Here is a 27964-nt window from a genome sequence, read left to right on the forward strand (position 1 = left end):
GGAGCATTTACTCAGTGAGTGCAAGAGGTTTGTTTGAAACAGACCGCAATGGAGAGATCAGCGCCCAGGGAAGGGAGGGAACAGCAGGCTCCTTCCAGCAGCACATCGGGATGGGAGCCTGGGACACAGAGGGGGCTCCGAGACCGGGATTGATTCGGGGTGAGTTCAGGGAGAACCGGGGGCTGCTTGTAAGAGGCCGAGCGGAACAGGACCTGGTCCCGGAACTTGGAGTGAGCGGGCTGGGGGGAAGAGAGAGGCCTTTCTCGGGCTGTGTGTGGACCTGCTGAGGGAGACAGAGCGGGAAGAAGCTGCTGTGGGACATTCTTGGGGTTTACAATCCCCTAAACACTGATGGGAATTCATTGTTTGACTTCTGTTTCACGCTGTTTGTTGCGAATAGACATTGAAATAAAAGACAGTAGAAACAAATGTGATAATCCCATGAAGGATAAATATAGCAGGCACGTCTCAAAGTATGTGAAATCGTGCCCAGTGTTCGTCTTTCAACAGGTTGGGAATTGGATTTTGAACTGTGCAGTCATTACATTTGTGGAGCTGTGCATATGTTGTTAGTTTATTTATATCAAAGTAAATATTTTTGAATTTTGCAAATAGAAAAATACTCGAAGGCGCTTAGGGCTTGAGTGGAACCAGGATCTATACTATTCACCTTACCTTGTTCAAAACAAAGAATTATAATGTTCATGACCTGAACGTTGCATTGATCATTTGATGTCTGCTGGTGATTTACAGGAACTGTCTCTTTTGTCTTTCTCCAGGCAAATATTTGATGGATCAGTCCAAGAGTGACCAGCTGCTTCTCACAATCAGCAGGTACGTTACCACTGTCAGAGAGGAGAAGGTCCTTTCCACTGTCTGAGTGGATTGAGTCAGACACACATTGAGCTCCATTTCCAGAAGTACACATTCAATCCAAGAGTTAAACGCAACTGACGATATATAAATCTATATTATTTCACCCTGTTCTCAATGCATACCACCTCAGTGACAGTAAATTCCATTATTCAAATCCAATTATCATTCATAAGGTTAGACTGTATGCTTGTAATAAATATGGATTTGATGCAGCTCAAATGTATGTGTAGAAAAGGCATTTTTAAAGTTATAATCAATCATGCTGTTACATTGTTGTAACAAGTATGTATGGAGTTGATATTGAGTCCAGATTTTGAAGCAAAGTTGGACATTATGAGTAACTGAGCAGGACAAAATTATTCTTTTGATACATAGTTGTCCGGTACAAAGACAATAATCAAACAATGTAAATTCCAAATGAACCTCTTGATCAAGCCTGATCTGGAGAGGATGCTAAAGCTCATTCACACATGTGCATACGCATCTGTCCTTGTCTGTCTGTCTGTCTCTCAGCCTGGTGTTGATGAAAATACACTTTATCCATACTCCTGAGGGCCTGAGTAATGCAGAAGCATTTCATACTTTCTAATGTATGAAACACTGATTGAAACCCACCTCATAAAGTACATGTCGGACTGGAAACACAAGGAGATATACAGACAATGTCGGTGTGATATAGACCAGTACCACACTTCAAAGTGGTACAGATTGGAAGCACAACAGAAAACTCACTCACATTCAGCCTATTAATGGTTAAAGGGAGAATAAGGTAATTTAGGCCCACAAGCACTTACAGATATGAACAGTCATAAATTGACTGACCAAATTATTAAATGCTTCAGAAGATGTTAGTGTTAGATGTTACATTATTGCAGTGCCCAGCAGTAACTGACAAAGACTAGTGCACACACAAAAAGAGAAAATGGCGATTGAATACAATAAAATTCAGATTCTTTGTAAAGATAAGTATTGAACCAACACTAATCCTTCAATCACACAAGTTTATCAAATATTGAATGGGTTTATCCTACACCCTGACTGAAAAAAGCACAACCGAACATAGAAAGAGAATAACATCCTTTCCTTGACTGGTCACTGTTTCACACAGAGCAAAACTGGCATGTGTAGGTATTCAAAGGCCGATAACTGCAGAACTAATCTCAAATTGGCATTTACACCGAGACACTGGCAGCGAGTGAGTGAATGAAGATTAGAATCCCAACAATTAGTGGAAACTAGTATGGAGAACAGATAAAGAATAGAATGTCCCAGTGCAGACACAACAGGCTAATTGGTTGTTTCAATTCTGTGACTGAGTCATAAGTTACAAAATGTATTGGAGATTAAGGCCCAATCTCAACACCCTGACCACTATTATCGCAGATTGAATCACAGTCACAGAATTCTTTTCTAATTCATTCTGGGATGCGGGCATCACTGACGTGGCCAGCATTTATTGCCAATCCCTAACTACCCATGCAGCCACATTGATGTGGGTCTGGAATCATATGCAGTCCAGACAAGGGAAGGATGGCAGTTTCCTTCATTCAAGGACATTACTGAACCAGATGAGGTTTTCTGGCAATCAACAATAGATTCATGGACATCTGTAGACTCTTAGAATATTATTGGCTGCCAGCGAATTGAGCAACTTCAATATATAAGAGTTGAAAGTGACTGGAACTCATTGAGAACTTCACTCTCTCCATCACAGACCAGAAACTGGCATGTACAGATCAATTCCTAAATTCACACATGGACATAGCAGAAATTAACATGTTTACATCAAATCCTAAACTCTCATTTGGACACAACCAAAACTGACAGGCATTGATTGATATCTGCTCTCTCGATATTCACATTGCAGAAACTGAAAGGGAGAGAACAATAATCATGCACACACACCTATGACAGGTACAGGCTGATAACTAGACTAACATTCATATAGCAACATTTTGATAACATTCATATAGCAAAACCTGACAGACACAGTATGATAAATGAATTTCCTCACTTATAAACAAGAAGCTGATAGATACAGACTATGCTCTGTGCACTCTCAGATGCACAGTGCAGAATCTGAGAGGGACAGGTTGATTAATAACTCACATGCAGCTGGCAGTAAATTCCAGAGAAAGATTGATAACTGCATTCCAGCAGAAACTGACAGGAATAGATTGATTATGCTTCCAATGTAAAATCACAAATTTACGTGTACGCTTTGGTAACGACACTCACATATTCACAGGGAAGAGACTGGCAGGTAGAGATTGATAACAAAACAAAAATTAGTGGAAAATTCACAAGTCTGGCTGCATCTCAGGTCTCGTGACCAGTCTTCAAAACTGATGAAGATGCACACAGTGTGATCTCCTCTATGTTGGGGAAACTGAGTGTAGATTGGGTGTCCACTTTGCAGAATGCCGTCATTCTGTCCAGTCAAAAAGACCCTGAGCTTTCAGTTGCCTGTCACTTCAACACACCACCCTGTTCCCTGGCCAAGATCTCTGTATTAGGCTTGCTGCAGTGCTCCAGTGAAGCTCAGTGCAAGCTGGAAGAACAGCACCTCATTTTCTGCTTGGGATCTCGACAGTTTTCTGAACTCAATATTGAGTTCACCAACTACAGGTTTTGAGCTCTCCCATGTCATTTCCCAAAACCCTCTATGTCCGGCCTTGTTAACATATGGTCTGCTATTATACACCACCAATTGTGAGCCACTAACAGGTCCTATTAATAGGCTATTCACCCACTTAGTCTGACAGTTATCCACTCCTCTCTCTGTCCTACTGTTCTTCTTTCTTTGGACTCCATCTCCATCTGTCTTTTCCTCATCACTCTTCCACCCACCCTATCTTCTGTAGTACAACAAATATTTTCCTAGCTACCACCAGAAAATACAGCAGTTTGAATACACCACCCAACAAACTCAAGAACAGCTTCTCTGCTGCTATCAGACCTTTGAATGGACTGCTCAAATTTTAAGGTGAAAGTGGGTACTGCAGATGCTGGAGATTCGAGTCAAGGTTAGAGTGGTGCTGGAAAAGCACAGCAGGTCAGGCAGTATCCGCGGAGCAGGAAAATTGATGTTTCTGACATTCCTGATGAAAGGTTTTTGCCTGAAAGATTGATTTTCCTGCTCCTTGGATGCTGCCTGATGTGCTGTGCTTTCCCAGCACCACTCTAATGTCGCTCAAATTTTAACATTAATCTCTCTCTCTCTTTGCAGCTTTAATACTGTATTGCGGATTCTGTTCTATTATCCTGATGCATTTTGTATGATATTATCTGCCTGTAAAGCACACAAAACAATACTTTTCTTTGTATCTCAGTGCGTGTGAGAATAATAAATCAGATCAAATCAAATGGATAACTACACTCTGAGAGCAGAATCTGAGAGGTACAGGTTGATAACTACAGTCACACAAACTGACAGAAAAAGATTAATAAATACACTTGAACACTGACATTACAGAGCCTGATAGGGAAAATTGAAACTAAACTCTCACATTCACAAAGCAGAAACTGATAGCGACAGGTGAAATCTCAGCTCTCACATTTACATAGTAGAAATTGGAAGGATTGTCAATTACACAAACATATTCACCAAGCAGAAACTGACAGCTACGGATTGACAACTATATTTATGTATTCACACAGCAGAGTCTGAAAGGTGCAGATTGACGGTTGCGCTCACTTTGACAAAGAAGACAGGTAGAGAATGATAACTGTACTCCCACATTCACATCACTGAAGCTGACAGCTACAGTTTGATTAATACACCCACGTTCACAGAGCAGAATGTGATCAATAACTGTATTCACATATTTACAGGGAAGAAACTGAAAGGGAGAGATTGGTATCTCCACTGTCATATTTACATAGTTGAAATAGATTGACAATGATACTCTGGTGTCAAATAGCAAAACCTGACCGGTACTGTTTGATAATTGCACTCACACATTGGTATACCTTAAACTAACAGTTGGAGATCAATACCTACATTCACACAGAAGAAAGTGATGGGTAAAAATTCATGACTGTATTTAATATTCATACAGCAGAAACTGACAGGTAGAGACTAATAGCGAAACTCACGTTCTCATAGCTGAAACTGATCGGTTCAGGTTGATAACTACACTCTCAGACACACAGCAGAAACTGTTTGGGACAGATTGATAAGCAAACACAAACATTCGCAGGGCAGAAACTGACAGGTATGTATAGATAATAAACTCACATATCCACATCAGCGAAACACATAGGGACTGATCCTATTTATTTAAAATGTAGGAAATGTATTTATCAACCAGTCCCTGGCAGTTTCCTCTATGTGGATACATGAGTTCAGTTATCAATCTGCACCTGTCAGTTTATGCTATGTGAATCTATGAGTGTAGTTATCAGTCTGTCCCTATTTGTCTCTGTGATGAGAAAATGTAAATATATTTACCAGAGATTGACAGGGACAAATTGATAACTGTATTCACTCGCATATTTGCACAGATTATATGGATTGATAATTACAGTTTGATAATCACACCCCGATATTCACAGAGCAGCATTTAACAGGTACATGTTGATAATTGTCCTCACACATTCACTGAGCAGGAACTGACAGCTCTGGATACATAACGAAACTTTCATATCCAGACACGTACTGGCATCAGATTATCCCATTTGTAGAGGTGTTGGTTAGTATCTGGTCCTCGGTGAATTGGTACAGATTTTTTTGATGAAATCACTAAAGAGCAGCTCAGGCCAAGAATAGAATCAGCCCTCTGGTCCTGTTGGAATTGCTGTCTTGAAGGAAAAACAGCCTAATGATTATTAAATTATTACATTGACTTACAGATGATGTCCCTTCTGTCTTTCTCCAGACAGTTACTTGAAGGACCAAGATAGTGTAATACATCCTCGGTACAAAGCCAGTGTAATTAATTCCTTCTAACAAACAGCAGGTATGTTACCGCAGTCAGACTGAAGAACATCCTTTCCATAGTTTCAGAGCAGATTGAATCAGACACACATTGACTCCATTTCCAGAGAGAAATTTTCAAATCAAGAGTCAAATGTCGCGGAGGAATTTCAGTTCTTTTTCTCCATCACCATTCTTTATGTACATTACCCCATTTCGAATAATTGTTATAATTCACAGCCACAGAATTATGAAGATGTACTGTACAGAAGCAGACCATTCGGTCTGACCCATCCATGCCAACCAGATATCCAGAACTAATCTTGTCCCATTTGGCAGCACTAGTGCCATTTGCCAGCACTTGGCCCATATCCCTGCTAAACCGTTCCTATTCATGTAAGCGTCCAGGAGCCTTTTAAATGTTGGAATTGTTCCAGCCTCCACCACTTCCTCTGGCAACTCATTCCACACACACCACCTTCTGCATAAAAACGTTGCCCGTTTCTTTTAAATCTTTCCCCTCTCACCTGTGCCCTCTAGTTCTGGACTCCCCCGCCTCGGGGAAAATATCTTTTCTATTTTTCCTATACATGGCCCTCCTGATTTTATAAAGGTCAGAATTTTATAAAGATTATACAATTCTGTAAGGTCATCCCTCAGCCTCCAACACTCCAGGGAAAACAGGACCAGCCTCTTCAGCCTGTCCCTTTTGCTCAAATACTCCAACCCTGGTAACAAGCTTGTAAATCCTTTCTGAATGTTTCATGTTTCACAACATCCTTCCGATAGGAAGGAGACCAGAATTGCACACAATATTCCAAAAGCGGCTGAACCAATTATCTGTATGGCCTCAACATGATGTCCGAACCCCTATATTCTATGTTCAGACCAATAAAGAACAGCATATTAAACACTGCCTTCATTATCCTATCGACCAGTGATTCTACTTTCAAGGAACTATGAATCTGCACTCCATGGTCTTTTTTTTTCAGCAATACTCCCCAGGAGCTTACCATTAAGTGTATAACTCCTGCCTTGATTTGCCTCTCCAAAATGAAGCACCTCAAATTTATCTGAATTAAACTCCATCTGCCACTGCTCAGCCCAGTGGCCCATCTGATCATGATCCTGTTGTACTCTGTGGGAACCTTCTTTGCTGTCCACTACTATGCCAGTTTTCACGCCATCTGCAAACTTTTTATGTTCACATTCAAATCATTTATATAAATGATGAAAAGTAGTGACCCCAGCACCAATCCTTGTGGCACACCACTGATCATAGGTCTCCTGTCTGAAAGGTAATCCTCCACCACCATCCTCTGTCTTCCACGTTCAAGTCAATTCTGTGTCCAAATTGCTAGTTCTCCCTGATTTTCATGTGATCTAACCTTGCTAACCAGTCTACAATGTGGAAACTTGTTAAACGTCTTACTGAAGTCCATATAGATCACGTCCACCGCTCTACTCTCATCAATCATTGAGTCAGAGACAGGAAGCAGACCCTTCAATCAACTTGTGCATGCTGACCAGCTATCCCAACCCAATCTAGTCCCATGTGCCAGCATCCAGTCCATGTCCCTCCAATCCCTTCCTATTCGTATATGAATTCAGATGCTTTTTAAAATTTGCAATTGTACTAACCCCCACCACTACCTCTGGCAGCTCATTCCATACACCTACCACCATCTGAATGAAAACCTTGCCACTTAGGTCTCTTTTATATCATTTCCATCTCACCCTAAACCTGTGCCCTCTTGTTCTGGACTCCCCCGTCCCAGGGAACATACCTTGTCTATTTTTTCTATATGCCCCTCATGATTTTATAAACCTTGATAAGGTCACTCGTCAGCCTCCAATGCTCCAGGAAAAACAGCCCCAGCCTATTCAACTTCTCCTTCTAGCTCAAATCCTCCAACCCTGGCAACATCCTTCTTAATCTTTTCTGAACAGCATCCTTCTGACAGGAAGGAGACCAGACCTGTATGCAATATTCCAAAAGTGGCTGAACCAATGTCCTGTACAGCTGCAAAATGTACTCAATACTCTGACCAATAAAGGAAAGCATACAAAACACTGCCTTGACTATCCTATCTACCTGCAACTCCGCTTTCAAGGAACTATGCACCTGCACTTCAAGGTCTCTTTGTTCAGCAACACTCCCTAGGACCTTACCATTAAGTGTATGAGTCCTGCTAAAAACTGTTTTCCCAAAATGCAACACTTCCAATTTATCTGAATTAAACTCCATCTGCCACTTCTCAACCCATTGGTCCATCTGATCAAGATCCCATTGTAATCTGAGGTAACCTTCTTCACTGTATACCATACTTCCAATTTTGGTGTCACCTGCAAACTTACTTACTATAACTCCTATGCTTACTTCCAAATCATTCATATAAACAATGAAAAGTAGTGGACCCAGTACCGATCCTTGTAGCACTCCACTGGTCACAGGCCTCCAGTCTGAAAAACAACCCTCCACTACCACCCTCTATCTTCTACCTTTGAGCCAGTTCTGTATCCAAATGGCTAGTTCTCCCTGTATTCCATGAAATCTAACCTTGCTAACTAGTATCCCATGGGGAAATCTCTTCATTACTACTTCAGAAAACTCAGTTGAGTTTGTGAGTCATGGTTTCCCACGCACAAAGCCATGTTCACTGTCCCGAATAAGTCCTTGCCTTTCAAAATATGTATAAATTCTGTCCCTCAGGATATCCTCCAACATCTTGCTCAACTGATTGGAAAAATAGGCTTCAAGGGAAGAATACAAATGATATGTGGAGATTGTTCAAGGAACAGCTGATGGGTGTCCTTGATAAGTATGTACCAGTCAGGCAGGGAGTAAATGGTCTTGTGAGGGAGCCGTGGTTTATTAAGGAATTGGAATCCCTTGTTAAAGGGAAGAGGGCGGCCTATGTAAAGATGAGGTGTGAAGGTTCAATTGGGGCGATTGAGAGTTATAAGGTAGCCAGGAAGGATCTAAAGAGAGAGCTAAGAGCAGCGAGAAGGAGACATGAAAAGTCCTTAGTTGGTAAGATTAGGGAAAACCCAAAGGCTTTCTATAGGTATGTCAGGAATAAAAGGATGACTAGGGTAGGTATCGGTCCAGTCAAGCATAATAGTGGGAAGTTGTGCGTGGAGGCGGAGGAGATTAGAGAGACACTAAATCAATACTTTTCATCAGTATTCACTCAGGAACAGGACATTGTTGCTGATGTGAATATTGAGTCACAAGTGATTAGAATGGATGGCCTTGAGGTATGTAGGGAAGAGGTCTGGGAAATACTGGAAAGGATGAAAATAGATAAGTCCCCTGGGCCTGATGGCATTTATCCTAGGATCCTCTGCGAAGCTAGGGAGGAGATAGCGGAGCTATTGGCCTTGATTTTTATGTCGTTATCTACGGGAATAGTGCCAGAAGACTGGAGGATAGCGAATGTGGTCCCCTTGTTCAAGAAGGGGAGTAGGGATAGCCCTAGTAACTATAGGCTAGTGAGTCTCACTTCTGTTGTGGGCAAAGTCTTAGAGAGAATTGGAAGGGATAGGATTTATGAACATCTGGATAGGAATAATGTGATCAAGGATAGTCAGCATGGTTTTGTGAAGGGCAGGTCGTGCCTCACAAACCTCATTGAGTTCTTTGAGAAGGCGACCAAGGAAGTGGACAAGGGTAAAGCAGTAGATGTGGTGTATATGGATTTTAGCAAGGCATTCGATAAGGTACCCCATGGCAGGCTAATGCAAAAACTACGGAGGTATGGCATTGAGGGTGCATTAGAGGTTTGGGTTAGGAATTGGCTGGCTGGAAGGAGACAGAGGGTAGTAGTTAATTTATAGGTTCATCTTGGAGTGCAGTTACTAGCGGTGTTCCACAAGGATCTGTTTTGGGACCATTGCTGTTTGTCATTTTTATAAATGACCCAGAGGAGGGGCTTGAAAGCTGGGTGAGCAAGTTTGCAGATGACACAAAGGTCAGTGGAGTTGTGCACAGCGAAGAAGGATGTGGCAGGTTACAGCAGGATATAGATAAGTTGCAGAGCTGGGCAGAAAGATGGCAAATGGAGTTCAATGTAGCTAAGTGTGAAGTCATTCACTTTGGTAGTAGTAACAAGAAGATGGATTACTGGACTAATGGTAGGCTACTTGGTAGTGTGGATGAGCAGAGGGATCTTGGTGTCCATGTACACAGATCTCTGAAAGTTGCCACCCCGGTAAATAGTGCTGTGAAGAAGGCATATGGCGCACTGGGCTTCATTGGTAGAGGAATTGAGTTCCGGAGTCCTGAGGTCATGCTGCAGTTGTATAAGACTCTGGTGCGTCCTCATCTGGAGTATTGTGTGCAGTTTTGGTCGCCATACTATAGGAAGGATGTGGAGGCATTGGAACGAGTGCAGAGGAGGTTTACCAGGATGTTGCCTGGCATGGTAGGAAGATCGTATGAGGAAAGGCTGAGGCACTTGGGGCTGTTCTCATTGGAGAAAAGAAGGTTTAGGGCAGATTTGATAGAGGTGTACAAGATGATTAGGGGTTTAGATAGGGTTGACAGTAAGAACCTTTTTCCGCTAATGGAGTCAGCTGTTACTAGGGGACACAGCTTTAAATTAAGGGATGGTAGATATAGGACAGATGTTAGGGGTAGATTCTTTACTCAGCGGGTTGTGAGTTCATGGAATGCCTTGCCAGTAGCAGTGGTGGACTCTCCCTCTTTATGGTCATTTAAGCGGGCATTGGATAAGCATATAGAGGTTATTGGGCTAGTGTAGGTTAGGTAGGCTTCGGTCGGCGCAACATTGAGGGCCGAAGGGCCTGTACTGCGCTGTATTTTTCTATGTTCTATATGTAACACTGGGTTTATGCCCAAAACGTCGATTCTCCTCCTTTGATGCTTCCTGACCTGCTGCGCTTTTCCAGCAACACGTTTTTAAGCACTGATGGCAGGCTTACCGACCTAAAGCTCCCTGGCTTTTCCTTACCACCTTTCTTAAATAGTAGCACCACGTTAGCCAACCTCTCGTCTTCTGACACCTCGTCTGTGACTATCCTGATAAAAATATCCCGGCAAGGGACACCGCAATCACTTCCGTAACTTCCCATAGAGTTCTAGGATATCCCTGATCAAGCCCTGAGGGTTTATCCACCTTTATGCATTTTAATACATCCAGTACTGCTTCCTCTGAAATATGGACATCTTTGAAGATGCCACCATCTATTTCCCCACATTCTATATCTTCCATGTCCTTCTCCACAGTGAACAGTGATGCAAAATACTCTTTTCTTATCTCCCCCATCTTCTGTGCTTCCACATAAAGGCCGCCTTGCTGATCTTTGGGGGGTTTCCCTCGTTACCCTTTTGTCCTTAATGTATTCATAAAATCCCTTGGCATTTTCCTTAACCCTGTTTGCCAAAGTTATCTCATGTCCCCTTTTTGACCTCCTGATTTCCCTCTTAATTATACTCCTCCTGCCTTTTCCTTTTCTTAGGATTCACTCCATCGCTGCTGTCTGTACCTGACATATGTTTCCTTCTTTCTCTGGACCAAAACCTCAATTTCTCCATCATCCAGCATTCCCTCCACTTCCCAGACTTGCCGTTCACCCTAACAGGAACAGACTGCCTCTGCATTCTTGTTATCTCATTTTTAAATGTTTCCCATTTTCCAGCCATCACTTTACCTGCGAACTTCTGCTGCCAGTCAAAGTTTGAAAGTTCTTGCCTAATATTGTCAAGTCCATAGTTACACCATTTTTCAGACTTCTTATCTGTAATAGATGCCCAGCAAAGGCATTAAATCTACACTTAATATGATATTTGTAAAGTTAAAATCAAGATGAATAAGAAAATCAGACCGTAACATCCTTTCAAAAACCATATATAACACAAATGTTAAAACAGAGATAGAAGGAAACCAGACAAAAGTCATCAATTTACAGGGTGAGGCAGTGTTAGTAAGGTTATTATTGTTTGGGCAGGACAGAGTTAACATTTTAATGAATAGTTGTCATATATAGTCACATGACAATTAAATAATGAGAATGCCAAACACCCATTCTGTGCCAAAGCCTGACAAATAAAACTGCAGATGCTGGAGGCTGGAAACAAAAGGAGAAAGTGCTTAAAACAAATTCAGCGTGTCTGGTAGCATGTGTGGAGAGAAAGCAGAGTTAATGTTTTGGGGCCAGTAACTGATATTCAGAACTGAATTTCTCCAGAAATTTCTGTTTTTATTCCTGACAATAGAGAATAATTACTGTAGGCGCAGACACAGACACAGCAACTGACTAATTGAGAGTTAGTTCAAAATACAAACATCATAACTGCAGAGCAGGGTCAACAGTTATGGAGTTCCATATACACTGCAGACAACAGAAAATGATCCAATCAAATTGAAGTATCACTCTCACATGGAGTCATTGTGGTCTGCAGCAGTCAGACATCCAGCTAACAATTCTACTCCCATTCAGACAGCATTCCATTTCCATCAGTGTATCATGGTGGCAGAGGAGCTGCCATCCCCACCTTTAGCACAACATCATTCTCCATTTCTCCAACTTGCAGGAACAGATTTTCTTTATGACTCCATTGAAAAGGCTTCTTGTGCCATTGTTTCAAATTAGCTTTCAGCTTCTCCAAATAGCCCTGCATTCCTATGAAGTCTCATATAAAATGCAAGAAAACTCAATACCATTCTCTCAAATACCCAATGCAATCACATAATCGTAATTTGGAACGAGTAGAAAAGATTTAGTGAGATAATAGAACTTAGAACATAACAGCGCAGTATTGTATTGCATTTTCATGCATATGTTTATCCAATGACCATTTAAAAGCCCTTAAAGTTGGTAAGTCTACTGCAGTTGCAGGCAGAATATTCCATGCCTCAATTATTGTCTGAGTAAAGAAAAGAGCTGTGCAAGAAGGATGGATTGCACCTAAATTGGAAGGGGGCTGATATACTGGCAGGGAGATTTGCTAGAACTGCTCGGGAGGATTTAAACTAGTAAGGTGGGGGTAGGACCCAGGGAGATGGTGAGGAAAGAGATCAATCTGAAACTGGTACAGTTGAGAACAAAGGTGACTCAAATGGTTAGGGCAGGCAGGGACAAAGCTGAGAACAAGGCAGGACTGATAAATTAAACTGCATTCGTTTCAATGCAAGAGGACTAACAGGGAAGGCATATGAATTCAAAGTCTGGTTAGCAACATGATATCCACTGCGATATCATAGCAATTACAGAAACATGGCTCAGGAATGGACAGGACTGGCAGCTTAATGTTCCAGGATATGAATGCTACAAGAAGGACAGAAAGGGACGAAGGGGAGCAGCATTTCTGACAAGGAATAGCATTGCAACATCCTTCGGCACTGTCCACAACTCCACCAACCTCAGTGTCATCCGCAAAATTCCTAACCCATCCTTCTACACCCTCATCCAGGTCATTTATAAAAATAATGAACAACAGGGGACCCAAAACGGATCCTTGTGGTACACCACTAGAAACTGAACTCCAGGATGTATATTTCCCATCAATCACCACCCTGTGTCTTCTTTCAGCTAGCCAATTTTTGAACCAAACCGCTAAATCACCCTCAATCCCATGCCTCCATATTTTGTGCAGTCACCTACCATTGGGGAAAAATATTGAAAACACCTTATCTAATACTTTACTGATATCCATATACACTGCATCAACTGCTTTCCCCTCATTCAGCTGTTTGGTCACCTTCTCAAAGAACTCAATAGGATTCGTGAGGCACGACCTACTCTTCACAAAACCACATTGACTTTTCCTAATCAACTTATCCCTACCGAGATGATTATAAATCCTGCCTCTTTTAGCCTTTTCCAACACTTTACCCACAATCGAACTAAGGCTCACTGGTCTATAATTACCAGGGTGATCTCTACTCCCTCTTGATCAAGGGGACAACATTTGTTACCTTTGAATCTTCTGGCACTATTCTTGGAGACAATGATGACCTAATGATCAAAGACAAAGGGTGTGCAACCTCCTCCCTGGCTTTCCAGAGAATCCTAGGATAAATCACATCTAGCCCAGGAGATTATCTATGTTCACATTTTCCAGAATTGCTAACACCTCCTCCTCGTAAACCTATATCCCATTTAGTCTAGTAGCCTGTATCTCCGTGTTATCCTCGACAACATTGCCTTTTTCCAGTTTTATGGTTTTCCTTGATCCTTTCTGCCGAAGACTCCTCTTGTCCCCACCAGGGTCTTAATTCTCTCTTTAGGTCTTTCCTGGCTAGCTTGTAACTCTCAAGCGCCCTAACTGCGCCTTCACGTCTCATCCTAACATAAGCCGCCACCTTCCTCTTGACGAGAGATCAACTTTCTTAGTAAACCATGGCTCTCACAGTTACCCAGTTCCTCCCTGCCTGACAGGTACATGCTTATGCAGTCTGCAAGGACACGCAGTCGCTGTTCCTTGAATAAGCTCCACATTTCAATTGTGCCTATCCCCTCCAGTTTCCTTCCCTAACCTATGCATCATAAATCTTGTCTAATTGCATCATAATTGCCTTTTCCCCAGTTATAAATCTTGCCCTGCAGTATAAACAGATCTCCCTTTCCCTCGTAAAGTAAACATAACTGAATTATGGTCACTCTCACCAAAGTACTCACCTACCTCCAAATCTAACACCTGACCAGGTTCATTACCAGTACCAAATCAATTATGGCCTCGCCCCTGGTTGACCTGTCTACATACTGTTTCAGGAAACCTTTCTGCACATATTGGACAAAAACTGAACCATCTGAAGTACTCAACATATAGAATTTCCAGTCAATACTTTGAAAGTTGAAGTCCCCCATAACAACTACCCTTTTACATTGCTCCTATCCAGAATCATCTTTACAATCCTTTCCTCTACATCTCTGGATGTATTCTGAGGCCAAAAGAAACCTCCCAACAGGGTGACCTCTCCTTTCCTGTTTCTAACCTTAGTCCATCCTACCTCATTAGAAATGTCCTCATATATCCTTTCTGCCACCGTAATACTGTCCTTGACTAACAATGCCACACCTCCCTTTTTTTTCATCATCTTCTCTGTTCTTAATAAAACATCGAAATCCTGGAATCTATGACAACCATTCCTGTCCCTGCTCGATCCATGTCTCCAAATTGGCCACACCAGCAAAATCCCAGGTACCAACCCATGCTGCCTACTTATTCTGGATGCTCCCGGCGTTGAGGTAGATACACTTCAAACCACCTTCCTGCTTGCCAGTGCACGCTTGTGACATTGAAACCATATTTCTACCCTAACTATGCTCAACCTCTGGATACGGGAACTACAATTTAGATTCCCATCCCCCTACTGAATTTGTTTAAACCCACCTAAAGAACATTAGCAAACATCCCCCAGCATATTGGTATCACTGCTTCAGGTGTAGACCATCATTTTTGTAGAGGTCTCACCTCTCCAATTATCCATGTCTCCAAAACTCTCCCTCCCACACCATCCCTTTAGTCATGTGTTCAACTCCTCTCGCTATCATGTGGCACAGGCAACAAACCAGAGATAACTACTCTGTTTGTTCTAGCTCCAAGCTTCCACCCTAGCTCCCTGACTTTCTGCCTTAAATCCGCATCCCTTTTCCTACCTATGTTGTTAGTGCCTATGTGGACCACGACTTGGGGCAGCTCCCCTTCCTCTTCAAGGATCCTGAAAACATGATGTGAGACATCATGAACCCTGACATCTAGGAGGCAACACACCAATCATGAGTCTGTCTCACTCCCACAGAACCTCCCATATATCCCTTTAACTGTGGAGAACGCAATAGCAAATGCTCTCTTCCTCTCTCCCCATCCCTTCTGAGCAACAGGGACAGACTCTGTGCCAGAGACCTGTACCCTGTGGCTTACCACTGGTATGTTCACCCACTCCCCTACCACTAACAGAATCCAAAACGATATACTTGTTATTAAGGGGAATGGCCACAGTGGATCCCTGCATGTCTGCTGGTTCCCTTTCAGCCCCCTGACTGTAACCCACTGGCCTTTCTTCTTCTACCTGATGTGTGAATATCTCTCAGTAACTCCTCACAAGATAATATAAATTCCAAAGTTGCTCATTTATCTTTTTATGAGAAGAGTCCAAATGTTTAATTCTTCAAAAAAGTTTAATTTGGCTGTTCCAATTTCCACCACTGCTTGAGAGAAAATCAAAGTCCTACTGCCTTCCTCCTCCCCTCCACAGAGCTGCACAAGTGTCGAAATGATGGTGAGCAACATTACAATACAGTGCAGGGTAATTAACACCTACCTTTTGATTAGATTAGATTCCCTGCTGTGTGGAAACTGGCCCTTTGGCCCAAACAGTCCACACCAACCCTCCAAAGAGGAACCACCCAGACCCATTTCCCTCTGACTAATGCACCTAACGCTATGGACAATCTAGCATGGCCAATTCACCTGACCTTTGGACTGTGGGAGGAAACCGGAGCACCTGGACGAAATGCATGCAGACACAGGGAGAATGTGCAAACTCCATAAAGACAGTCGCCCGAGGCTGGAATCGAACCTGGGACCCTGTGAGGCAGCAGTGCTAAACATTGAGCCACTGTGCCACCCCTTTAACTTTACTTCAACAGTTTTCAAGATCAGGTGGGTCAGTGGGCCAAGAAGTGACAGATGCAGTTTCCTTTAGATTCATGTGAGGTGTTCGATTTTGGTAAGACAAACCAGGGCAGGAGTTAACGGTGGGGCCTTGGTGAGTGTTGCTGAACAAAGAGACCTCGGGGTGCTGCTGCATATTTCCTTGAAAGTAAAGTCACAGGTAGACAGAGCGGTGAAGAAAGCATTTGGCATGCTTGCCTTTATTGGTCAGAACTTTGAGTGTAGGAGTTGGGATGTCATCTAATAGCTGTACAGGACATTATTGATGCCTCTTTTATGAGATTGTGTGTAACGCTCATCACCCTTCTCCAGGAAGGATGTTGAGATAGTGCAGAAAAGATTTACAAGCATGTTATAGAGATATAGTCATACAGCATTGAAACCGATCCTTCCGCCCACCAAGTTTATGATGCCCAACAAACAGCAAACTGCATTCATCCCATTTACCTGCACTTGACCCAAAGCTAACTATGTCCTGGTTTCTGAAGGGTATATCCAGATGCTTCTTTCAATGCTGTGAGAGTATTCCACCACACACACAGGCAGTCTGATCCAAACTTTACCCACCCTCTAGATCAAAATATTTTTCTCAGATATCCCATAAACTGCTTTCCCTGCACCTTCAACTTGTATCCCCTGGTCTTCGTCACATCTGCCAAGGGGAGAAAGATTCTCACATCTACTCTGTCTGCATCTTTCACAATTTAGTATATCTCAGTCAGATCCTTCCTCAACCACCTTTGCTCCAAGGAAACCAAACCTAATTCCTACAGTCTTCTCTTTTGACGGAGACTTTCCATCCCACTGCATCCTCTCCAGTCAATCTCATCCTTCTAATTGTGTGGCACACAGTATTTGATCTGTTTTATAAAGGTGGAATAAGACTTCCTTTCACTCATTTGACAGCTCTGGTACTGAAGGAAAGCATTCTGTATGCCTTCTTCAGCAGCCTGTCTGCCTGTACTGACACCTTCAGTGATTTACAGACTTGTACACCAAGGCAGCATGGTGGCGCAGTAGTTAGCACTGCTGCCTCACAGCGCCAGAGACCCAGGTTCAATTCCTGTCTCGGGCGACTCTCTGTGTGGAGTTTGCACATTCTCCCTGTGGCTGCGTGGGTTTCCTCCGGTTTCCTCCTACAATCCAAAAATGTGCAGTTTAGGTGAATTGGCCATCCTAAATTGCCTGTAGTATTAGGTGAAGGGGTAAATGTAGGGGAATGGGTCTGGGTGGGTTGCGCTTCGGCAAGTCAGTGTGGACTTGTTGGTCCGAAGGACCTGTTTCCACACTGTAAGTAAGTAATCTTTGTTCCTCAGTACTGCCGAGGGACCAATCCTTCATTGTGTCATTCTTTGCCTTATTAGACCTTCCAAAATGACCTTCCTCACATTTATCAGGATTAAATTCCATCTGCCATTGCAGTGCCCAATGTTCTCATCCTGTCGCCTGAGACCATCTCTCTCACTGTCAACAATGCCATCGATTCTCATGTCATAGAACAAAGAACAATACAGCACAGGAACAGGCCCATTGCATTTCAAGGCTGTACTGAAACATATATTTTCACGTGAAAAATTCATCTGCAAGCATATGTTCTACATTCCCATCCAATTGTGAATATGTACATAACAAGCAGCAAGGGTCCCAGCACTGATCCCTGTGGTACATCACTGGTCACAGGCTTCCAATCACAAACACAACCCTCCACAATTGTAGCTTGCATCCTGTCTGCAAGCTCATTTCAGATCCAGGTTGCTTGAGACTCCGAGAGCCGAGTTTGGACCAGTCTTTTATATGGGACTTTGTCAATGGCTGTAGGGGTGGCCCGTACCTGGCCAGAATAGATTTGCCCATGTCTGTTAACACAAACTGACCTTTAAACAGCAGGATGTGAAAAGCAGTGGCAGACAAAAACTACGCCAAGCAGCCTGCTCACACAGTAAGGCATAATGATATCATTGAACAAACCATGCAAGTACAGTAAAAAGGACCCAGTCTGTAGCCATTCTAAACTGTTCTGAGAAACAGACCTCATGTCCAATAAATGAGTAACTGCAGCCACGTTAAACGAAAGGGTAATTTGTCCCAGTTAATGATCAGAAACCAGGTGCCCATTAATCCCCAAAAACAACTGAGGGTGCAACAGCTAAAGTTATCTTATAGTACTCAGTTTCTTGAAAGAAGTTAGAATATGAAGAATTAGAGATATAGCGTCATCGCCATAGTTTTCAGCATAAAAAATAGATGCACATTACTAAAGCATAAAGGGGAAAAGAAGCATTTAAACCTGGAAGTGAAGCTTTAGGTAATGACTCCTCTTACACCCAGAACACAACAGATTGCTCACAGCCCATTAATCACAAAGTGCTAATAGTTGGGATAACTAAATTACTTTACGTTTTGTAACTGAGTTTTTATAACAGAAATTAAAATTACAAGTCTGTGGCAAGTAAATCAAAACAAACTCTCCTTTTGTTTTTCTTCATATAATTCAGACAGTGGGGAAATATATCAGTGGAGCAATTGATCTTGATAAAATGGAATATAATGAATAACAGCATTCAAATTGTCCTGAAAGAGAAGCTAGCCTGCGAGAAACCCGAGGCTGTATAGAAAATAACTTTGGAATGTGAATGAATAGGGTGCATAGAAAGATCGCAAGGCCTAGAGATTACAGTGTTCTCTAAACTCAGATGTCAGGGGATCCTGGGGCTGTCCATAGAAATGCCCATCATTGATTCGGTGTTTCATTGAATATGGTATGCAAAGTAAGGGGAAGGAACATCATAATTAAATTGTATGTGATTGATATCAGAAAGTTTATATACAATATCGCTTTTTATTGTAACAAAAAAAGTGTGTCATTGGCCTCTCTTCTGAGGTCAGTCTCTGGGGTAGATCATTTGGCCCTCTTCCCCGGACTAACCCGTTTCTGCTTGAATAAGCACCTACCACTTGCCTGAATGATGCCTGCCTGCGTGCTGAGTCTTTCGTCCCGGTCAGGGGTTATGCTTCAACAAAGACCTTACAGCAGTCCATGTAAACCACGTCAACTGCACTCTCATCAGGATGTTCCATTGCCAGGACTGGAGGTTTTGAGTTAGGGGGAGTGGCTAAACAGCATGTTGCTTTATTCTGTGGACTGTCGGAGAATGAGGTGTGACCTTTGTATGGGTTGAGAAAATCATGAGGGGCACAATAGGATGAATAGCCCTGGTCATTTTCCGAATGTGGGTGCGTATAAAAATAGAGGGCACAGGTTTGAATTTTGGAAAAAAGATTTTGAAAGGGTCTGTGGGGTTACACTACCACAGAGGGTGGTGCTTGTACGGAATGAGCTACCAGAGGAAGTGGAGGTGGTGGGTACAATTATAACCTTTTATAGCCACCTGGATGTATAGAAGAATAGGAACAGTTTTGATGGATCTGCGCCAAATGCTGGCAAATGTGAGTAGCCATGATGTGGAGGTGCCAGTGTTGGAATGGGGTGGACAAAGTTAAGAATCACACCACCAATTTGTCGTACACCAGGTTTATTTGGAAGCACTAGCTTTCAGTGCACTGCTCCTTCATCACTCTGAAAGCTAGTGCTTCCACGTAAACCTGTTGTACTATAACCTGGTGTTGAGATTTTTAACTTAAATGGGACCAGGTCAGATTAGGATCTCTGGTCAGCATGAACAACTTGGACCAAAGGGTCTGTTTCTGTGCTGTATAATCGTGTGACTCTCTGAAGGCCACACCTTGATATCACTACTCCCAGTTAGACACTGCACTATCCTGCAAAGGTCCATTGCTTTTACCTCCTTGACTCTGAAGAACAGCACAACTCCTTTCTGTGACAATGTGCTGTGGTTTCACTTGTCTGGAATCTTACAGGTTCAGTCAAAGAAAATAAGCTCTTTCCCATTCACTTCAGGACACATGAACTGAAAACTCTCTCCTTTGCTAACTGGCTGTCCACTTAATAGCAAGCATTTAAACTGCTCAGTAACACAATACATGAAGATCGAAGCAGGATCAATAGAGTGTGGGCATCCTTCCTGTATCATAACAAGTGTTCCTTTCAAAAACCACTTTTATACATAAAATCAGTGAATGTACACAGCAGCCCAAGTAGTCAACATTAAATTTTAGTTTCAAGTTTTTCACTAGACAACATGGCTCTAATCTGTTGGCCACCTGTCACATCTGAGCAGAGTTTTGAAGGGCAATAAATCATATCACAGTCCAATTAAATAGCACAGACTGCCAGGGAGAGAGTACTTACCAAGTACACAAACCGTACAAGTGAATGGAATAAACAAGATTAGTTCTGTACTCGCAGAGAAGAACAAATAGTTGCAGATTGCAACAGTTATTGTCCTTATTTATGTAATGAAGGACTTAAAGGAAACTGATGGTTTCTGGACTCAGCAAAGAGTGAGATGATGCCAACACACAGTGGGTACAGAATAATTTGCAAAGCACGGAAACACTGTCAGGTTAATAGATCTGTAGGCAAAAATAGAAAAATCATGCTGACTAGGATCACATGGGTGGGAGAGCTACAGTTTCCTTAAATGAAACGGGAAAGGTAAGAGTGAAGTTTGTCAGTCCCAGTGTACAAGAGAACTTCCTATAGGATTTTAATGCATAGTATAATGTTGGTCAAAAAGTAAACTCCATTTGTTTATTTGGAAATACTGAACCTATTGCATGCTAACAATGTATTCCACTTAAATAGGGAAAGAAGTAAACAAATATTCAGGTTAATTATTCCTCCAATTATCTCATCATGGTTTAAACTTGCTGTCTGACTCTATGACTGTACGTAATTCATGTATTAATTTTGTTTGTCCAAACTGGATGATTTAGATGACATGCCAAGTGCTAGATTTAAACAAATATTGCAATTTAATTTATTTTCACAAAGTGAAAACTGAACACATCTCATACAAAATGACTGAATGAATACGTTGTTTTCAAGTGGTCGAAAGGGAAATTAAATATTAATATGAAAAGGTACACATTTAGACAGATCCCCAGAGATTATTGGCTACAGAATGTAAAAGCTCTCATAAAGTGGTCTTGTTATAAACATGTGAACAAATAAGTTAAAAATGCACATTCAGAATATAACTTACAATCATAACCTGTACCATAGAATAAAAATTGTGGAAATTGTCCAAACTGCTTTATGCTGCCAGAGACTGAAGATGGTATTGAAAAAAAGTCTTGCTTTCAATTACAGTAGATATCATTTCTCGGTGCAGATAGAGTTCATTTGGCCCATCCCCCCACAACAACTCACCAAAGCAGATCCCAGCCAGATGTAGACCTCACCCTATCCCCATAACTCAACATTTACCATAGTTAACCCACTGACACTGGAGTGGTGCTGGAAGGACACGGCAGTTCAGGCAGTATCCAAGGAGCAGGAAAATCGACATTTCAGGAAATCTGGTTTCCAGCATCAGCAGCCCTTGTTTTTACCCAGTTTTAACCCACTGACATTGATCATCATTGAATACTACAGGACATTTTACCATGACTAATCCAGCAAACCTGCACATATTTGGACCATGCAAAGAAACTTGAGCACCCAGAGGAAACCCATACAGACATGGGCAGAACATGCAAACTGCACACAGGTAATGAACCAAGGCTGGAATTGAATCTGCATCCCTGGCACCAGTGTGCCACCATGCCACCATGGATGGCAATAGATAAAATCTTATTCATGTTGAGCAACTGAGATTTGAAGTAAAAAAGAGCTCCTGCAGTTTCTGTAAGTGTCATGTTAAACAGAGACAAATATATAAGTACACTCACTTATTCACAGAACACACTGCCAGGCACAGATACTTTCAGGTGCAGATGCACTCATCCATTCATATAGTTGAAGCTGTCAGGGATAGATTGATGATAGCACAAACATATTCACATTGCAGAAACTGACAAGTACATAATACATTCACATATTCCCAGAACACAATCTCAGGTATATAATAACTACATTCTTACATTCACCTAGAATCTAATGAGGCAGATTGATAACTAAAATCACACTGCCTTTGCAAAAGTTGACAGGTAGAGACTGGTAATGACACTCTCATATTCACACAGCAGAATCTGACAGGGGCAGATAGATAATTGGACTGTCATCTTCACATCACAGAAACTGAGAGAGAGAGAGATACATATGTTGTCATATTCAAATTGGAGAAATTGATGGACAGATCAATAACTACACTTCCATATTCACAGATCAGAAACTGACAGGTACAAATGGATAGGCAAAAGTGAGGACTGCAGATGCTGGAAATTAGAATTGAGAGTGTGGTGCTGGAAAAGCACAGCAGATCTGGAAGCATCCGAGGAGCAGCAGAATCAACGTTTTGGTTAAAGGCCCCTTCATCAGTACAGATGTGTAACTACGTCAATACATTCCCATAGCAGAAACTGACAGGGAAAGTTTGATAGCTACACTTACGCATTCGTGTAACAAAGCAACAAATGCATTTCAATACAGCCCCCCACATGTTCATTTAGGAGAAGATGGCAGGTAGACATTGATAACTACATTCACATTTCAACAATGCAGAAACTGACATGGACAGATTGATAATTAAATTATCACATTCACAGAGCAGAAACTGACATTCACACAGTAGAAACCAACAGGTATAGGGTGATAACTTCACTCAAGTATGCACATAGCGAATCTTACTGGGACAGAGTGATATCTGCACCTTCATATTCGCATTGCAGAAACTTAGAGCTGTAGATTGATATGTAGGTTCTCATTGTTAGTATTAAAAATAGTTGGGCATATTCTCACTGAAGATTTGAAGAACAATTTATCATCTTTAAGGCAAAAGAAAATGATCTGAAGGGAGTTGACAGAGTTGATGCTGGGAGATTGTCACTGCTTATGAGAGAATCCAGAGTAAAAGACACAGTTTTGAGCAGGAAACCTGTTGAAGAAAGCAATGCAGAACATTCTTCCCTTGTTCTGTTCCACAGAGAGTAGTTAGGGTTGGGTTATCAGCTTAATTTATGCTAATGTAGCCATATATCTTTTTTGATACATGAGGGAGTCTTTGGTGCTAAACATCAAAATGAGATGACGTCCATAACAAAAGCCTTTGTGATCTGTTCTTATGACAGAGTACACAGGCAGATGAAAATGCCACAGACTTCTCATGTTTCTTATCGTCTTCTGTTGAGAAATTTAAAGTGACACAAGCCTGAAAGAAATTAATAACTACAGCATATCCACTGTATCTGCAGCATCATTCACCATACACTTTATCTTTAACTTACTGATATGTGTGTGCTCATAGATCACATACTGATCAATTCAGTTATAAGTTACCAAGATATACCAGGGATGGAGTGAAAAAAGATTAGCCATCCATTTCATCAGAAACTTCGAGATGTTGAGATATTTGTTCTCTGACATGCCAGTGATTGACTGACTGAAACTGAGTAAATACAAGATTAGAAACAATAAACTGGCAGTTACAGAATGAAATACTGAGTCACTTGCAAAGCAATAAATTGTTAAGATATAATACAACTATTGATTAGCTAGAAACTGGAATAAATGGGAGGATGGGGGGGGGGGTGGTTTAGGGTGTAGGTTTGCTTGCTGAGCTGTAGATTTGATATCCAGACATTTCATTACCTGGCTAGGTAACATCATCACTGGCGACTTCCAGGTGAAACGAAGCTGTTGTCTCCTGCTTTCAATTGATTGATTGCCTTTTCTGGCAGTAGTCCTTCAGGGCTGCATATCTCCTCATCTTTCAGCATCACAGATTGAGAAGATCTTTGTATCTCTAAATATTGTAACCACCTGCTCCTCCTGGCCTATGCAAGTAAACATTACCTTTCAGAGGTGGATGGTTTGAGAAGATCTGGCACCTCCGACAAGATTGTACATTCTGATGCAGTTTTCGAGCCTCCATTGTGCTTTCTGTTACCACCCCAACAAAATTCACTGGCTTATCCTATTTCCTATATCTGGTTTCCCAGTGTTTTTCCGAAATCACCAGCACTGTAATTTCGCATAGCCTACTTTACTGTAGGAAAAACACCAGAGCTTTTAACTTCTCTTTCCCTTTCAAGGGTTTCCTTTTTTACCCTGTGGTCAGTCATCCTTACGACCTTCACCGAGATCTATCATTTCCAGGTGAGGATTTCTCTTATCCTCAACGTCTATCTCTCATGGATTGAAATTGGTTTTAGAAGCCAAACTTTGATCAACTCATAACCATCAGCCATTTCAGCTGCCAATCTTGCTGTTTTAACTCTCTGCTCTTCCACAAGGGTTTTCACTACTTCAGGAAGTGAACTTTTGAACTCCTCCTAAGTGCCAATTTCCAAAGTTCAAGCTCTCTCTCTTCATTCCTTTATTTTCTCTTTCTCCTCGCTCTCTCTTCTGCATTTAATCATATTTCAAACGATTTCATTTCTGTTGCCCTTTCCTTGTCTTCTGCTTCTAACACAAGTCGCTGCATTTTCCATTGAATGTTAGCCATCTCTGAAGATTCTGATGGTGTTTCCAACAAATGTAAATGCTGAGCTACTGCTGTAATTATCTCTCCTTTCCACATGGAAGGACACAGACTCAATTCCTCCTTGTCTGCTATTTCCAGCAGCTTACCCTTAATCACCTTTTATAAAAGGCCCAAAATCACTTCATCCACCCACAGAAAACTCTTGATGACTGAAAGAGCCGTTGCTATCTCAAGCATTGTTTAAACCAACTGAATTCAAAACTCAGAACAAACGACACTAACACCTACCACTCGCTTCCTTCAAGTCCAACAATCCTAATCCCAAATCAGAACTACAGAGCCCCTCAAAACATTTCAAGTAGCCCGGATCCTAACTTTGCTAGTTGGTTTAAGCAGGTGTAACGCAGATATTCCAGGAGTGATGTAGCTGGTCAAACCACGTAGTCTTAAACAAAACAGAACTGATTTACAAGATTATTAAATGAAACACAAACAAATGCTCCGATGCCTTAAAAGAGAACAGAATACTAATTAACTTAACCTATCCAAAACCCTACAGATTATACCAACTTAATGATGCTGTTCCCAACACTTCCAATAGTTCCCACAAACACCCTTTGGCACAAAAAAATAAAAATCAAACACAGGGTCTTACAGGAGAGATGTCAGAGAGAGTGAGTACAAGCATGGACCTGTTTCTTTGGGTTCAGCAGCTTTTTCAACTGCCTGACTACTTTCAGTCAATAGCCAGAGAGCCAAAAACCACATCAAACCAGAGAAAAACTGCGCTGGGAAAACTGGGCCACTCCCCTTTCATTGTACAAGTGTTCTTTTGAAAACATATGGAAGCCTTTTGCCTGAGGCATTATCTGTTAGTTATAATTAAAATGTCCCTAAAACCCATCAAGTCAGACTTTTCGGAGTCTGTGTCTTTTACAGGCTTGTTAAAGGTGCAGCATCATCACAGCAGACTGGTTCAAAAAGCAAAAGCTGTGGGATACAGGGTAATGTGGTGAATTGGATGCAAAGTTTGTTTAGTAACAGGAAACAAATGGTAATGGTTGATGGCTGCTCTTGTGAATGGAAAGCTGTTTCAAGTGGTGATCTGCATGGCTCAGTGTTGGGACCTCTGCTGTTTGTTTTATACATTCAGGATTTGGACTTGAATGTGGTGGGTAGGTTTGTGAAATTTGCAGATGACACAAAAATTGGCCATTTATTAGATAGTGTAGAGGATTTCTGTCAGTTCCAAAAGTATTACAGATGGTTTGGTGGAGTGGGCAGGAAAGTGGCAGATGGAGTTCAACTTTGATAAAGTGTGAGGGAATACATTTTGGGAAATAAACAGTAAATGGGAATATACTGAGGGGGCAGCGTAAGTGAGATCTTGGTGTGCAAGTGCATGGGCCCCGAAAGGTAGATAGGGTTGTAAAGAAGGCACGTGGAATGCTCTCCTTCACGGGCAGAGGGATGAAATACAAAAGTAGGGATATAACAATGAAACCATATAAGGCAGCACTGGTGAGGCTACAACTGGAGTATTGTGTGCAGTCAGATCACTGCATCACAGGAAGGACGTCATGGCTCTGGAGAGGGTGCAGAGGAGATTTACTAGAATGTTGCCAGGGCTGGTGAATTGGAGCTATCGGCAGAGATTGGAGAGGTTGGGGTTTTATTCTTTGGAACAGAGGTGCCATGATTAAGGAATATTAAATAGTGAACGCGAAACAGTGAGCTACTAATGAAGGAGCAGAACTCCGAAAGGTTGTACTTCCAAATATACCTGTTGAACTATAACCTGGTGTTGTTTGATTTTTCATGAAATAGGGAGAGATTAGCGTACACAGGAGGAACCTGTTTCCTTTCGCAGAGAGTTCAAACACCAGGGATCATTGATTCAAACGAGGTGGTGTAGAATTACATGATATGTGAGGAAAATGATTTTTAAGCATAGAGTGGTGGGTGTCTGGAATTCGCACCTGATTTGGTGGTACAGGCAGAGACCCTAAACTCTTTTACACAAACATCCCTGGAACTGCACCTCCAGTTCCGCTAACTGCAAGTCTATGGGCTATGGGCTGCGGCAAGAGGTTGGGATGAGTAAGTGCCTCTGAGGGTCTTTGTGTTGGCATGGACAAGATAGGCTGAATAGCCCCCTCTGTGCTGTATTATTTTTATGATTCAATAGTTATCAGTTGGACCCTGCCAGTCTATGCAGTGTGAATATGTAAATATATTGACCGTATATTGAATGTTACAGTTTGATGACTACACTCACACATTCTCCAAGCAGGAACTGACAGGTATAGATCAATAACTAAACTCTCATATCCACATACCCACTTGCATCAAGTGGGCCTCATTTTTGGAGCTGTATGTGTGTTGTTTCATTGCTGGATCTCATTCCTGGATCTCATTCCTTCGGGCTGAGAATTTTAAGAAGGAATGGACAAGGAACAGCTCAGGGCAGAAGTGGAATCAGACCCGGGGTTCTGTTTAAATTGCTGGCTTCAAATAAAAAAAAACTGAATGTTGTATTGATGTTGCCAATCACAGCTGATGTTGATTTACAGGAGGTATCTCTTCTGTCTTTCTCCAGGCAAGTACTCAAAGCACCAAGACAATGTAATATTCCCTCAGTACAGAGCCAAGTGTGACCAGCTGCTTCCAACAAACAGCGGGTATGTTACTGCTGTCAGAGCAGAGAACGTCCTTTCCACAGTCTGAGTGGATTGACATTGAGCTCCATTCCCAGAGAGATATGTTCAAACCAAGAGTCAAACACTACTGAGTAAACAGAAGTTTATATTTTTAAATCTATATTCTAAATGCATCCTACCCAGTTTCAATCAACTTGAATGAATTCTCATCCAAAATATACACTGCATTAAAATCTGAACATCAAACAGTACAGAACAGGAACGGGTCCTTCAGCCCACCATATTGTGCTGAACATGCCACCAAAACGCAATTAATCTCTTCTGCCTGGCCTAGGTCCATAACCCTCCATTTCGTACA

At 41.9% G+C, this 27964-nt stretch overlaps 1 protein-coding gene and 1 long non-coding RNA gene across 2 annotated transcripts in view; one reads left to right on the top strand and one right to left on the bottom strand.

Annotated features, from left to right (window-relative positions):
• LOC132837255 (uncharacterized) lies at positions 1 to 27766 on the top strand. Its single transcript, XR_009647472.1, has 3 exons — positions 1 to 159; positions 780 to 834; positions 27546 to 27766. It is a non-coding gene; the product is annotated as an uncharacterized LOC132837255 (long non-coding RNA).
• Positions 1 to 27964, bottom strand: part of LOC132837315 (histone H3-like) — a 489210-nt gene that overhangs the window by 452120 nt on the left and 9126 nt on the right. The gene's annotated exons all lie outside the window — the stretch shown is intronic.

This window comes from Hemiscyllium ocellatum, chromosome 49 (genome assembly GCF_020745735.1).
Source record: "Hemiscyllium ocellatum isolate sHemOce1 chromosome 49, sHemOce1.pat.X.cur, whole genome shotgun sequence".
NCBI classification, from domain to species: domain Eukaryota; kingdom Metazoa; phylum Chordata; class Chondrichthyes; order Orectolobiformes; family Hemiscylliidae; genus Hemiscyllium; species Hemiscyllium ocellatum.